At 40.8% G+C, this 15,548-nt stretch overlaps 1 long non-coding RNA gene across 2 annotated transcripts in view; it reads right to left on the minus strand.

The window, feature by feature from the left end:
* The window catches only part of LOC736199 (uncharacterized), a 48,099-nt gene extending 33,375 nt beyond the window's left edge, over nt 1–14,724 (minus strand). For both annotated transcript variants that reach the window (XR_010148118.1, XR_010148117.1), the window contains exons 1-4: nt 14,367–14,724; nt 12,700–12,738; nt 8,768–8,846; nt 7,549–7,694 (exon numbers count right to left, since the gene is read on the minus strand). This is a non-coding gene — a long non-coding RNA (uncharacterized LOC736199). The remainder of the gene's footprint in view (nt 1–7,548; nt 7,695–8,767; nt 8,847–12,699; nt 12,739–14,366) is intronic.
* Nucleotides 14,725–15,548: the final 824 nt, after the last annotated feature.

A 15,548-nucleotide genomic window follows, 5' to 3' on the forward strand; every position in this document is an offset into this window, starting at 1 on the left:
TTCTAATTGTGGAATGGCTGTCATTGAATTCTTTTAAGGGTATTTCATGCAACAACTAAATATAAGGAAAAGGAGAGAAACTGCCCAAGTCTGCCTATGCCTAAAGTCAGCCTTAAGTTCAATCTTGAGGGTGACAGCTTTCATCTGCCACTCCCAATTGAAAGTGAATTCAGATTAATTCCTAGATGTTGAATGAGAGTTATAATTTATCCTTTCAGGATCTACTGGTTTTCTTTTCTTTTTTTTTTTTTTTTTTTTTCTTTTTTTAGACAGAGTCTTGCTCTTGTTGCCCAGGCTGGAGTGCAATGGCATGATCTTGGCTCACTGCAACCTCCGCCTCCTGAATTCAAGCTATTCTCCTGCCTCAGCCTCCCGAGTAGCTGGCATTACTGGCATGTGCCACCATGCCCAGCTAATTTTGTATTTTTAGTAGAGATGGGGTTTCTACATGTTGGTCAGGTTGGTCTCAAACTCCCAACCTCAGTTAATCCACCTGCCTTGGCCTCCCAAAGTGCTGGGATTACAGGCATGAGCCACCATGCCTGGCCGGTTTTTCTTTCTTTTTTACTTTTATTTTAGGTTGAGGGGTACATGGGCAGGTTTGTTATATAGGTAAATGGGGGTTTGTTTACATATATTTTGTCACTCAGGTACTAAGCCTAGTACCCAATAGTTATTTTTTTTCTGATCCTCTCCCTCCTCCCACCCTCCAGCCTCCAAAAGGCCCCAGTGTCTGTTGTTCTCCTCTTTGTGTTCATGTGTTCTCATCATTTAGGTCCCACTTAGAAGTGAAAACAGGTGGCATTTGGTTTTCTGTTCCTGCATTAGTTTTCTAAGGATAACGGCCTGCAGCTCCATCCATGTTCCTGCCAAAGACATGATCTCATTCTTTTCTATGGTTGCATAGTATTCCATGGTGTATATGTACCATGTTTTCTTTATCCAGTCAGTCATTGATGGGCATTTAGGTTGGTTCCACATCTTTACTGTTGTGAATAGTGCTGCAACAAACATTCGCATGCATGTGTCTTTATGGTCGAATGATTTATATTCCTTTGGGTATATCTGGGATCTACTGGTTTCAATATCCACCTCTTCTCCTCTAGGCCCAGAAAACAGGTCAATTTCTGATGGCTTTTAAGTGTCAGCCCTATAGGACCCATTCTCACTTGACACCAGGTATCTCCACTCCAGATGCCCTTCCCCCTACCAGGTTTTACTTGAAAAGCACAACATGAGTGGCTTGGGCCAAATGTGGCCATAGGTCCTTCAACAAATGTTGAGTGAGTGCGACCCTTGGAGCAGAAAGTTGACAGGGATCTGACACATGGCTGGTCCCCCAGAGGCTCTCACTGCTCTCTTAGCTGGAAGAACTTCAAACTCTCAGACAGTGGAAAATTCAGTCTGTTCCAAGCAAGAGACACAAATGTGCTCTTAAAATTCATACTGGCGTTTGGAACTGCCCAGGGTATTATGAATATAATCGTTCTGAAGTGTGAGTGTGTGTCAGGGAGAGAAAGAGATGGAGAGAGAGAGAGAGACAGAGTGTGTGTGTGTGTGTGTGTGTGTGTGTGTGTGTGTGTGTGTGTGTGTGTGTGATGACAGAAAGGAAAGTGAGAGCAGACCCAGGGCCAGCAAGTATCCATGCCAAGAACACAAGGCCAAGCACAGAGAAGAATGTCCACCAGATGCCCAGTGACTACATTCTGGATTTTCTACTGCTTCCTCCTCAGAGAAAAGGGGGGGGGGGGGAATAGAGAGAACGCAAAGGGAGAGAGAGAGTGAGCAAGATGGGTGGGGATGGAGAGAGAAAGGAACAGGAAGTGGGAGCCTTACTAAACATAGAGCAAGAGGCCCAGACTGAGAGAGAGAGACTGTCAGAATTAGGAACTACTGAGAGATCACAGGCTTCTCCACCAGTTACAAGTGATTAATATCTACATTTATTGTGTTTTGAAGCCATCAAGTTCTATGTCCAAATGACCCCATCCCTCCCATAATGCAGCACCAAGACTAATCCACCATCCACAGGGCATTCTGTTTCCTGCCAAACAGATGGGGCTTATTGAGGTTGGTCTTACACAGCCTCTTCCAGGTCTTGGACACATGCTGGCCAGCCTCTGTGGCTGAGGAATAGAATAAAGTTAAGTGAACTGACCCTACACATGGGCCCCTATGACCTTCATTGCTCTTGAACTAACTGAGCTGACCAGCCAGCCTGAAGCAACATGGCCCCAGGGCAGGGGCTCTTAACCTTTTATGCACCAGGCTTCCTTTGGCAGGCTGGTAAAGCCACAGACTCCCTTCTCAGAATAATGTTATTAGGCATAAAATGAAATACATAAAGCTACAAAGGAAATCAGTTACAATATCAAATATTTTAAAGATTACAAATATAGCAATATTTTTACTCTTTTAGCAGTGCTTTAAATAATAGGATCTGGTGAGAGGTCAACTAACAACCATCATTTCAAAGAGTGATGAGAGAAGGAGTGTTTCCATTGTCTACAACAACTACCAGGTGATATGAAAAGATCTGTTATTTCTGTGGCAAGAGTCATAGACGCTGCTAATACCAGTGCAGTTTCTTGCCTACATTCTTAATAGAAACAAAAAGCTAGATTTCAGTGAGAGGTTAGATAAAATAAAGATGCAATTTTTCCCCATCCAAATTTATGAACCAGAACAAAGGCAATAAAAGGAAGGGAGCCGCAACAACAGTAATTGTAGTGACAAAGCAACATCTGCTACAAGAACAACAGCAAAAAATGGCTGCCATCTCTGCTCTGTATCAGGCCCTGGGTTAAATGCTTTCTACTCATCTTTCTCTTTCATTCTGAGGGAGGCATCATTTTGCCCACTTTACAGATGAGGAAACTGAGGCTTCAGGACGTTAGGGAACTTGTCTAGGACCATAGCCAATAAGTAGCTGTGCCAAGAATGGAAGTCAAGGCTGTCTGACACTGAAGTCCACATTCACTGTGCACTGTGTCTTCAGAAAGAGATAGGGTGTGTGTGTGTGTGTGTGTGTGTGTGTGTGTGAGAGAGAGAGAGAGAGAGAGAGAGAGAGAAAGCTGTTTCCTTTTTCTCATTCATGCCAGAAGAATTGGACTGGTTTAAGCATCTATACTTTCACCCATCTTGACTATCCATTTCCATCTTTTTAATGTTTGCTCTTTTCAGTTCAAAGACCCTTATGCTTCATACATTCAATATATGTTAGGTACTGGCTATGTTTACTGACACCAAAAATTCAAAGATAAATATATTCTCTGACTTTCAGGAAGCTTATAACTTATTGGAGAAAACAGATATGCAAACAGATAAATTATAATATGCAGCAATTAGAATTCAAGGTAATTTGCACAATAAGGAGAATTTATTGACTCATATAACTGAAAAGTCCAGAAGTAGACAGGCTTCAGGCACTGTTTGATTAGGGCTTCATCAGCAGTGTGCTAGGAAGTATGTCACAACTAACTGACTTTCCAGAGAAAAAAGAGCCATGAGTTTGTCTATTTCCATGGTGTAAATACTCCCACCACGACCTATTTCAAGCTACCAACATGAAGTCACTGAAGATAGAATTAGGAAGAGATGTGCGCAGTCACCCCTTGCCTGATGCAGGCTAGCTCCAGCATGCTATGACCATTCTCATTTCTTCACAGTTCTCTCAGTTTTTCCATCCTCTGTATGCTGGTTTTGTCCTGATGATGCAACCAGCAGCTGGGACTGTACACTTTCCTTCTAGTGTCTAGCAAGCTTCTCTTCTACTAATCACCAAAAAAAAATTCCTGAGCTCTTCTGAAAGAATCGCTGTATCCAAGGAATATCATCCAGCTGGCTTAGCCTTGGGTGGCATATTAAAATAAGCAATAGCTACCTTCTCTCAAGGCTCTTCATTTCACCTGTCAAGTACTCCTTGTTGGATAAAGCTATGGTCTGAATGTTCTTGTCCCTTCAAAATTCATATGTTGGAACCTAATACTTAAAGTGATGGTAATAAGAGGTGGGGGTCTTTGAGGAAGTGATTAAGTCATGAGGGCTCCACCCTCATGAATGAGATTACTGCCCTCATAAAAGAGGTTGAAGGGAGTGTCCTTGTCCCTTCCACCATGTGAGGTCATAGCAAGAAGGTGCCGTATAAGGAATGGGCCCTTACTAGGTGCCTTAATTTTGGACTTCCCAGTCTCCAGAACTGTGAGCAATAAATTTCTATTGTTTATGAATTACCCAGCCTAAGGTATTTGGGTATAGCTGCCTGAATGGACTAAGACAGGCAGAATTAGCACCAAAAACCTATCCTCTAGAAGGTGGAATTATCAGCAAGACAAGAAAATGATATTCTTGTTTACCCATTTTAGTGCCTGTGTCAACCAGATGTTCCCTTCAGAACTGAGACCCTCATTTTCCCACTCTGGAAGTATTGATGGCTGATGGCTCACAGCTGAGTTCCTCCCAAAGCTGCTCTGACCAAAAGGAGCTGCCAGACTCGAGGATATTGTCCCCCTTGAGAGGACACTGCCTCTAATGGCTGATCAATGAGTGAGTATAAAAGCCTGAGGTCACCTCAATTCAGGCATGTCTGAAGGATCATCCTGGCTCCAGCGCTTCCAAAGGGGAATCAGATAAAGCCTCTGTTGAAATCATATACTGGGTCAATTTCTCCCTCTGTGCCATCATCCTTCCCTCTCTTGCCTACATCATTCCTATGTGCCCTCCCCACTAAACCTCCTGCATGCAATCTCAGTGTCTGTTTCCATGAAACTGAATATTCAATGCCTATCTCTAAACAAGTCACCAGATGTTCTAGACAAATCAGGGCCCATCCTGGAGCTGGGAGTGGAATCAGTCCCACCCACATCCCATGGCTGCCCCACGGTGGGAGAGGGTTGGGATGTATCTTGAGAAATAACTGCACTGTCTGCTACATAATAAGGCATACTAGGTGATGTAAAAGACGTATGAACAATATCACAGTCCAATGGCTGAGCCATTATAGGCATAGAGAAAGAAAAAAGCAGGCCCTGACATCCAGAAATAGTCACCGGTAGACCTCAATATTATTACAAGCTGATCTGACACTCACAGCCAGGCTATTGTTCCCCTATTGGACATAGACAATCTCACAGAACACCAACCTCAGACAAGCTTATTCTGAACCACGATAAAATGAAACAAAACAAGGTCACTACATAATTTTGTCCATGCGCAAAAACAAGGTCACTCTGCCCCCTGTAATGCACTCAATCATAGAATTGCCTGGATTTCTGATGGTATCTGACCTAGAGCAAATCCTTAATTTCTTAAGCCCTCCACAAATCACCCAACCAAAGTCCAAATCTTCTAGTAGTTTCTTTCTAACACAGTTGCTAAGATAGTGTCCTTAAAGTATGTTCTCCCTAAATCAATGAGTAATAAGCCCAGCTTGTTTAATTTTCAGTGTGTTCCTGATGGTCTTTGGCTGGAGGGCATTGGTAGCCTTCAATCAGTGTTTGTATGGTGAATAACTGGGTGTGTAAATGGCTATGTTGCCCCTCTTTCAAGAAAGGCTTAACAGAAGACCTTTGAGCTGGTTCTTAAAGGAAGATTGAGCTTTTCCAAGCAAAGCAGGGTCAGAGAGAAGTCATTCCACACAAAGGAAGCAAGATGTGCAAAGGTTGGCATCACTGAAATGAAGGATGAAGAGTCCATATGGGTGGGGTGTTGGGTGGACTGGAAGGGTGCTAGGACCAAATGTGGATATCCTTGTAAGTCACAACTAATCCTTTAGGCAAAGAGGACAGAGAAGCAGGAGAGAGACAGAGAGCTCGAAATTTGAAATCTGATTGCAGAGAGTATTACTGGAGTAGCCATAACTATTTTTCCTCCAACCCTTTCTTTCTTTTTTGGAGAGAAGGAGAAGACATTTGCTTTGGTTAAAGCAAAATTGCATATTTTGAGTTTTCTCAGTTTTCCCAACCTGACATTTAAGGCGCACACCTAACAACACTGAGCCCTTAATTCCCTGGATATTGTGAAAGCTTCGAAGACATCATGGCCTTCTCTCAAAGGTTTGATAACTTGCACTTCACTATATAATTCCTCTTGCTTGTCAGAAGTGCAATTCAGCTGGTCACTTCCTCTGTTATTTATAATTAAATAACTTACCATACATTCTTTAAAAGAGACTTCCAGATGCCCTGATAGAAAATGCCAATGTCTTCCCACTTCCTTGTGTGTGTCCACCTTTGACTCTCCATTTGTGGCGCCCCCAAAATGACCTTCGTCGTCTAGGGGTCATCCCCTAGGACCTCCCAGGCCGTACGATTCCTGCAGTCCCTCCATCTGTGTTTAAGTCTTGCTTGTGCTCCACAAAATCCTTCTGCCTTAACAGCCCTACAGCTGCACGGCCTCCTCTTCTGTTCCCTTCTGTCTGTCTTGCCCTGCCCTGCCACTGAGCACTCAGATTTTATAACATCTTGCCTTGCCAACTGGTTTTGTGAGTATCATATAAGTATCTGTTAATTATAGATCTTTTACAAACAACATATACCTGATACAGCTGAAGGAGACTGAAATGTCCCCACTCTTACAAATCCATGTTAGTGCTGCCCTAGACTACCCTTAAAAAGAATTTTGTGTATATTTGTGACATCCACATTTTCTACTTTTACTCTCTCTATATATATCTCAATAACCTATGTATTACTTTGTGCTTTTAAACATAAAGATAATCATAGTGTTGTATCATTTTATTCTATGCTTTTTATACTCACAATTATGTTTTAAGATTCAGTTTTGTTAATATATGCAAAGCCTTTAGAACAGTGCCTGTAAACACCATATAAGTATTAGCTACTATTATTTTCAGTATTATTATTATTGTTATTTTGAGGCAGCATCTCATTCTGTCACTCAGGCTGAGTGCAGTGGCATGATCACAGCTTACTACAGCCTCAACCTCCCAGGGTCAAGTGATCTTCCAACCTCAGCCTCCTGAGTAGCTGGGACTAACTACAGGCATGCACCCCATGCCCAGCTAATTTTTGTATTTTTGGTAGAGATGGGATCTCACCATGTTGCACAGGCTGGTCTCAAACTCCTGGGCTCAAGCAATCTGCTTGCTTCAGCCTCCCAAAGTGCTGGGATTACAGGTGTGAGCCACCACACCCAGCCTATTATTTTCAATATTATTAATAAATGGATTTACATCATTCCTTATAATTATAGTAAGCTAACATTGATCATACAACATTGTATTTATCCCATTCCTCTCTTGATGTGTTGGGACTTAGAAAACGACACCCCAAAGTGAAGGCCTCTGAAGCAAAGTCTCTCTCTGACCTTCTCCTGCTCTCCTGTCTCTTGCCCCTCATTCTTCCCTAAGGCAAGCCATAGAAAATATAATTCCTCTTCCCCAAGGCAGATCATAGAAACCAAAACAGATTTTACATGAAGCCAGTCATAAAACCTAAAAATATTACTGTAATCTTCCCCTGCCTTTCTGTGTAAGAACTGGCTGTAAAGAAATTAAGACCCTCATCCCAGAGGGTTCCTATTCCATACCTGGGAGAAGGAAATGCTGCACGGAGAGGCCAAGAAGAAGCTGAGCTGACGGGGCTTGATAGGTTTCCCGACTCGGTCTGTTTCCATTAGATTATTCCTGTTTTCCCCAATTGTAGTTCTACATGGCTGTACATTCTTCATTGAACCTAAGCATAAAAAAAGGGATCAATTTTTCCTGGATCTTTGGTCTCCATTCTGAAGGCTCTCATGTCTCATAAAACTGTGATCAAATAAATGTATTATGCTTTTCTCTTGTTAGCTTGTCTTTGCTATAGGGGTGTCGGCCATGACCCTTATGACAGGGAGGAAAGGGATCACCTTCTTTCTGCCCCTAAGGTACATATTTAGGTTGTTTCCAATTTTTCACAATTAATTATAAGCAGTATCCCAAAGAATATCCTTAAATATGCCATGTTCATATGTTCAAGAGTTGGTATTTGCTTAAAAGTGGACTTGCTGGGCTGTAAGGAGAATGTATTTTAGGTTTTGCTAGCTATTGTCAAATTGTTTCCCAAAATGTCTGTACCCTCAGCAGTGTACGAGAATTCTTATTTTTCTATCTTTGCCAACCACCACTGATTTTTTCAAAAGTTTGTGAGTACAAAGTAATAATCTTCTTTTAACTTGCATTCTTCTTTTCATTAATACGTGATATTTGTACATTTTTTTCTCTCCATTTATTGGCCATTATGCACTGGGCCTTAACCTTTGCTGGGGTCTTAGACACCTTTGAGAATTCACTTCAGAAAAATACACACACACACACACACACACACACACACATATATATATATATATATATACACACACACACATACACTTTATAAACACATTGAGGGGCTTCACAGAGTCCCTGAAGACCCATCCACAAAGCCCCTTCAGAGCAGAGACTCTCGAGCTTTTAGTAGATATGAGAACCTTCTAGGAAGTTTTTAAAAATGCAGATTCCTAGGACCCATCTTTGAGGATCCTGACTCAGAGGGCCCTAGCTAGGAACTGAAGGGCTGGTGCAGGTGATTAAAAAAAGAAAGAAAGAAAGAAAGACAACCAAGACTATAATTTCAGGGGCCATTTCTGTAGTTCGTTAAGAAAGACAATCTTGAGTTTCTGGATTCCCAGTAAGAACTCCTATTTCTGCTTTCCAAAACGTTCCCTTCTCCTACAGCTATGAAGCAAAGGATAAAGTCACCAAGTTTAATGTACTAAAGCTGTAACTTGCCTTTAAATTGATGCTGTAGCTACTTTTAAATCCATGGGGTTACTTCTGCAGATATACCTTGTGCCTCTCTCCTCCTTAGCTGGAAAGGTCGGTGAGGGAATGAATAAATAGGGTGACACGTGAGACAAAGAAAAACACAAGGAAAGGAAAAAAAATTAGGAAATTCGAAGCTATTCAGAAAATGCTACATAAAAAGCATCATCCTACTAAATATGAACAGCTTGTGTTTGGAATGGTTTGTGTTTCTAATTTTATTACATGAGCAAGCTCATTTTTTTTTCTCTGCCAGATACTTCAAAGATTCTCTTGCAAAAAGAAGGAAATAAATTTATTTTCCTCTTGGATCCAAATTCACATAAATGATTCTGTTGTAAGATGAAGAAAATTGATTGCTTCAATGGCAAATAAGATATTTTTTTAATTTAAAAATTTAGTACTAAGGAAATCATGTGCCAGGGAATTCTCAAAACATTTTGAGAGAGGTTGAGAATCCCGGTATGATGAGATGATGATGTTACTCGTGCACATATTCCCCCGCTTTCTTTTTCAAGCCTGCAAGTGTCAAGACAGAGTTAATCCTTATTTTTGACTCAGTCACACGCAAATGCGTTCTTCTCTGAGCTGGTCAGTGGCCAGTATCCTCTTGAACCTTTGGTGGAATTCAGGTCCATGAATGATGCCAGGAACAAGAATTAGGATCTGATTATAGGACTTTAGAATGACTCACTCGGTACCTTTGTCCAGTAACAATAGAAAAATGACTCGGTTGCTCTATCCATGAAACTAGGGCAGTGATGCTGGCTGCCTGCCTCACACAGGGTTGAGGGGAAACCAGGCTTACAAAATGACAGAGGTCTCCGGAGCACGGGCATCACATGGGAGGAGGTGGGAGTATCTTCACAGAGCCGGAAGACAATGGAGGGAGCAACCTGACACAGAACCAAAGGAGGTCCTTGAACCCTGCCACGCCAGCCTGGATGGAGGGTATTCTGTATACACTGGAGAAAATGGAATGAAGTCAACTTACATCTTTTGTCTTTCTGGACACCATCTTTTTACTTTCACAGGTTACTCATGGATTAAGAAGAAAAGTGGTGGCCATGACATTTTCTAACATTTTCTGGTATCCATTATCTTGTTCGCTTGGCCATACAGTGCTTCTTATACTCTAGATTTTCAGATTCTAGACAGTATGTTCATTAAAAGCAGGAATTAAAGTTGACATATAGATATACATAGACGTGTGTGTGGTGGGTAAGGTGCCTGGCACTCAATATAAACACTGGATATAATAAATGAGTGAATTCCTACACACAGAGAAACACAACACACACAAACACAAATAAGTCAGCATTTTTCCAGGACCCAAGCCACAAGGAAGAAGATTTGGGCAGTGGGAGACTTCTGCTGACAACCTCATTCCTGCCTGTATTATTTAGGATATAAATACCATTGCAGTAAAGGAGACTGAGTGACCATAACTTAAACAAAATAGAAGTTTGTTTTTCTCTCATATAACATGGCTGCTCTGTAGTATCACAACCCCAAGTTCCTTCCACCCTTCTTAGAGTGTTATCTCCATCTGCATGGTCCATGTAGCTCACCACAGCATCTGCATCCCAGCTGATAGAATAAGGAAAGGAAGGAGAGCATATCTTCCCTTTCAAAAAGGCTATATCTTTCCTCTTCACAGGTCTTGGGCCAGAACTTAGTCACATGACCACATCTAGCTGCAAGGGAGGCTGGGAAATGTAGTCTTTATTCTGAGTAGCTATAGATCCAGTTGAAAAATAAGCATTGTCTTAAAAAAAAAAATAAATAAATATTGGGGGAAGTAACTGTCCCTGTCACACTGAGAAAATAAAAGCACAAAGATGTAGGTTTCCCAGAATCACTAGAAAAATTCCCAGTAAACCTAGGACTAGTACTAGGCTGGGTGCAGTGGCTTGCACCTGTAATCCCAGCTACTTGGGTGGCTGAGGCAGAAGGATGGCTTGAGGTCAGGAGTTTGAGACTAGCCCAGTCAACATAGTGAGACTCTCATCTCTAAAATATAAATTAACCAGGCATGGTGGCACACATAGAACAAGATCCTATCTCTAAAAAGGAAGTAGCTAATACTTAGTTGGTCTCACAAGCATGTCAGTCTACTAAGCAGATGTTCACTCCAGAGAAAGACAGTTCTCAACTTCTTATATTTGCCTTTTAAACAATTTACACTTTCATCTATTAATCTCTGATAAATTTAAGCTTCATTTCCCATACCAAATTTGGGTTTTCATACTGCAGGTAGAATTTTATATTTTCTGACCTCTAGGAGAATAAATGCCCAACCTGATCACCACACATACAAGGCTAGAAGATGAATACATTTGGTGTGAAATCAGAGATCTGCCAGCATTCAGCTTGGGAAATAAGAATAAAAAGCCAAGGAGCCTGTCCAGAATAGGTAAGGTTACGAATGATCAGACAACCTAATAGTGATAATTAACGTAACCATAACATAGTTAAAATCTATGGAGGACTTACTTTGCATCAAATGCTTTGCCCACATCATTTTATTTAGAATTTTCTTTTAATGTTGGAGGGTGTATTAGTCTACTTTCATGCTGCTGATAAAGACATATCCAAGACTGGGCAATTTACAAAAGAAAGAGATTTATTGGATTTACAGTTCCATGTGGCTGGGGAGGCCTCACAGTCATGGTGGAAAGTGAAAGGCGCATCTCACAAGGTGGCAGACAAGAGAAGAGAGCTTGTGCTGAGAAACTCCTATTTTAAAAACTATCAGCTCTCCTGAGACCCATTCACTATCATGAGAATAGCACCAGAAAGACCGCCCGATGATTCAACCATCTCCCACTGGGTCCCTCCCACAACATATGGGAATTATGGGAGCTACTAGAAGAGATTTGGGTGGGGACACAGAGCCAAACCATATCAGAGGGCTATCCTGTTACTAACCCTATTTATAGTCAAGGAAATGGGCTTAGAAAAAAGTCGAGGAACTTGGCCAAGATCACACAAATACCAATTGACAGAGCCTGGACCTTAACTCAAGAATCTAACTCTACTGTTGGTACCTGAAATCACTGATCACTGTGGAGTCTCAATTAAAGAAAAAGACAGGCTGGTGGGAGCAGGGAAAAGCAACAAAAAAAGGCAAATACACTATAAGTCTGCCTTTCTTCATGGTCCAGGACATACAGCCCTCCTGTGCAAATAATTCATAATCTTCCTGTGTCCAGCTATCACCAGACCCTCAGCTAATACAAAAAATGCAAGTTAGCTCCCTGCAAACTTGGCATTAGCAGTACTGCACGTAGCATTCTGCAGCCCAAAACCATCCTATAAAATCTCCAGCAAGCCTTTGTCTCCTGGCAGTCAGCTTCTCTTCTGCTGATTTGCCCGTTGCTTTCTTGCAATGTATTTTCATACTTTCTCTAATAAATTTACCTTTCTTTATCTACAACTGTCTTGGTAAGTTCTTTTACCTCCACGCCACTGGCCCAGATAATCATCACTCCCCAGCAATAATCTCTACCACTACGCTGATGGCAAGGAAGACAGTGAGCAATGTCCCACGCATCCTTCCCGCCCACCATCACATGGATAGGTATCAATCTTGTTGTTCATCCTATCTGGGAGTATTGAGTTGGGTGACCTAAAAAAGAATATAAAAGTTCCAACCATCAGTATTTAAGAAGTGATCTCAGAAATTTACTTAAATCTCCATATAACCTTTGTAAAACAAAAAAATCCAGAAAAAACTTGAAATATATTAAAAGAGACTTCAAACTTTGATGAAAATGTTTTGTAATTACTAAAGTTTACAAAATCTACACTATTGCAGATGGTCATATCTACAAACTACTCTTTTATGGCACTTACTGCTATTGGAATTCATCACGTAATAATTTGTGTAAGTTTACCTTGCCAGTGGAGAGAAGACTCCAAGAAGGTGTTTGTTCCTAAATTGGGAACAGAATAGGTGTCCAATAATTATTTACTGAGTGAATCAATGTTTTTCTTTCAACATATCTTTTTAGAATTATTTGCCACTTATTAGAAATAGTTAATATAAATAATTATATTATTAGATGTTGCTGTGCTTCAAAATTTGATACTAAGAGCTTGCACTATAAAAAGTTTTGCTTAATCCGTGTTAACTTATCACAGGAATTTAATATCCCACTGACTTGTATGTGTCTGTGTTCCCTGTGGGATTTCATTTCTATTAATAAGTTTGTTTACTGGACTACTTTTTGCCCCCAACATTTCGTGTGGTCGGTTTTAAATTTGACACTGCTGGATATGAAGGAGTCAAGTCATTAAGAACTCAAACTGCTTTAGAACATGGTAATTATGCTCCAAGTGGAATGAACCCTGGATCCATCTGACTTTAATAAATCCATTCTTGAAAAGAAATCCCTTCCTCCTGAGATATATAATTAATGTAACATGAAGTCTAAAACTAAATTTCTCCCCAGAAATTCCAGGTGAAAATTTCAGGACACTTTTTACCCTAGAATTTTGATTCTTCGTCACATAGGCAGACAGATTCTTACTAAGTATGCACAAATGCTTAACAGGCCCAAGAGACTTTGACTTCCTTAAGGTTTTCTAAATGGTTGCTCTCTCAAATGCATGTTCATGTTACTGTTTCCTTTCGTGAGCAAGCCCTCCCTCCACAGCTCCCTCTCAATCCAGCTTTTCAGCTGCAGGATTGTAAAGAACTGAGGATTCCCCAATGTGAGAATTGACCAAGAGTTTATATACCCCACTACCTTTTATAGGTTGTGGGAGCCATTCGTCTCAAAAGGAGAACAGCGCCCTGGTGTCTTTGTGAGTTTGCATCAAGGGGTCCTCACTGAACAGAATGTTTGCTAGAAAAAGACATGCAGATTGGTTAGCTAGTTTTTTTCCATGAAGATTTCCCCCCACCCCAACTTTTTATTTTGAAAATTTTCAAGCCTACAGAAAAGTTGAAAGCACAGTTCAATGAACACCCATAAACCTTTCACAAAGATTAATCAGTTGTTAACATTTGTCGTGTCCCAAAGAACATTTTCTACCTCTTTACATATCTGTATGTGTGTGCTTATAAATATAGAAACAGGGTCTTGCTATATTGCCCAGGCTGGAGTGTAGTGGCAATTCAGAGCCCCAAGCATGGCTCACTACAGTCCCAAATTCTTCAGCTCAAAAGATCCATGATCTTCACCTTCCTGAGTAGCTAAGACTATAGGCATGTGCCACACACCCAGCGTGTGTGTGTATGTGTGTGTGTTATTGAACCATTTGAAAGTAAGTTGCAGGAATCATGATGCTATACCCTTAAATACTTACTCTTATTTGTCCTAAAAAAAAAGGATACTTTCCTACATAGTTATAATATCATTGTCATACCCAAGAAACTTTCCTTTGATTCAATAACATTATCTAATATACAGTCCATAATCACATTTCCCCAGTTGTTCTATAATGTATTTTACAGTTGGGTTTTCTTAGGGGAGTGCCTATCTGTATTCATTCAAGATTCATGCATTGCATTTAGTTATCATGTACATTTAGTCTCTTTTAATCTAATTCTACCTACCTCCAGCCCTGCCTTTTTGGTTTTGCTCTGTCTTCCAAGTTTTTTGAAGAGTTTAGGGCAGTTGTCTGGCAGAATGTGCCCTAATCTGGTTTTATGTGATTGTTTCCTTGTGATTCAATTCTGCTTAAGCAATTTTGGCAAGAATGATACAATGAGATGCTGTTCCCATGAACTTTGAATAAACTCAAGGACAAGGATTTTACCAAGCCTGAGTGATCAGATTCAAAGAGGTTTAAAAAAAAAAAGGCATTTTTGAAGATGAGAATTTAGTAAGTATATGGCTTTTCATAGCAGGGTGAGATGTCCCAAGCAAAATGAAAAAATGGAGCTTCTAAGATTAGTGTCCAAGATTATTCATGACTTGAAAGAGGCCCTTGTTATGTCAAATCTAGCAACCTTTGTTGAATCATCAGGACTGAGATTTGGGCAGGGTCAACCTCTGCTCTTGTAAAGTGGATAATTACTAACTTGGTGCAATTTCAGGAATGCAGAGGCCACTCTTCCCCACTCAGCTACACTGCCTCTATTATGGGAGTGGTGACGCCCGTCTGCTATTATTAAAGATCAGAGCTGCTCTCTAATGACTATCTACTATATGTCAGGCCTTGTGTTTAGTGGTTTATTAATCTGTTCCTTACAAAAACCTCATGAGGTAAACATTATTATTCCCATTTCCTAGGTGGGAAAGTGAGGCTTAACAATGTAACTTCCCCAAGGACCCAAGCAGCTAATTTAAGATGTGAACCAAAATCTCCCTCCATAACTAAAGTTCCATAATTCCATGTTCCATGTGATGCTCCTCTATTCCCCAGTCCCAGTCTTACCTCATTCCCTAAATGGCTTTTCCTTCTCTCTCTAGAGCATACATTACACTGGACATCTGATTACCCCATTTTATGCCAATAGATCCTTCTACAAATGCTAACCATTATTGTGTGTGCCAAGTCCAGTTTGTGCCAGGCACCTTGCTGAATGCTCTACACACCCAAACTCATTTACTCTTCCCAAGAACCCCAGAAGGAAGGTGTGCATCAGTAATGTCCTGTGACCACTCTGATAGTAGATGGCAGAAAGAGAATCTGAACCAGATCTGACTTCAAGCCTGAGTTCCTAACAAAGATAGGAAGAACAAGGCAACCCCGGATGATACAGTAGCCAGACGCTTGCTAGTAAAGGCCAGAA

Source organism: Pan troglodytes, chromosome 10, assembly GCF_028858775.2.
Source record: "Pan troglodytes isolate AG18354 chromosome 10, NHGRI_mPanTro3-v2.0_pri, whole genome shotgun sequence".
Taxonomy (NCBI): domain Eukaryota; kingdom Metazoa; phylum Chordata; class Mammalia; order Primates; family Hominidae; genus Pan; species Pan troglodytes.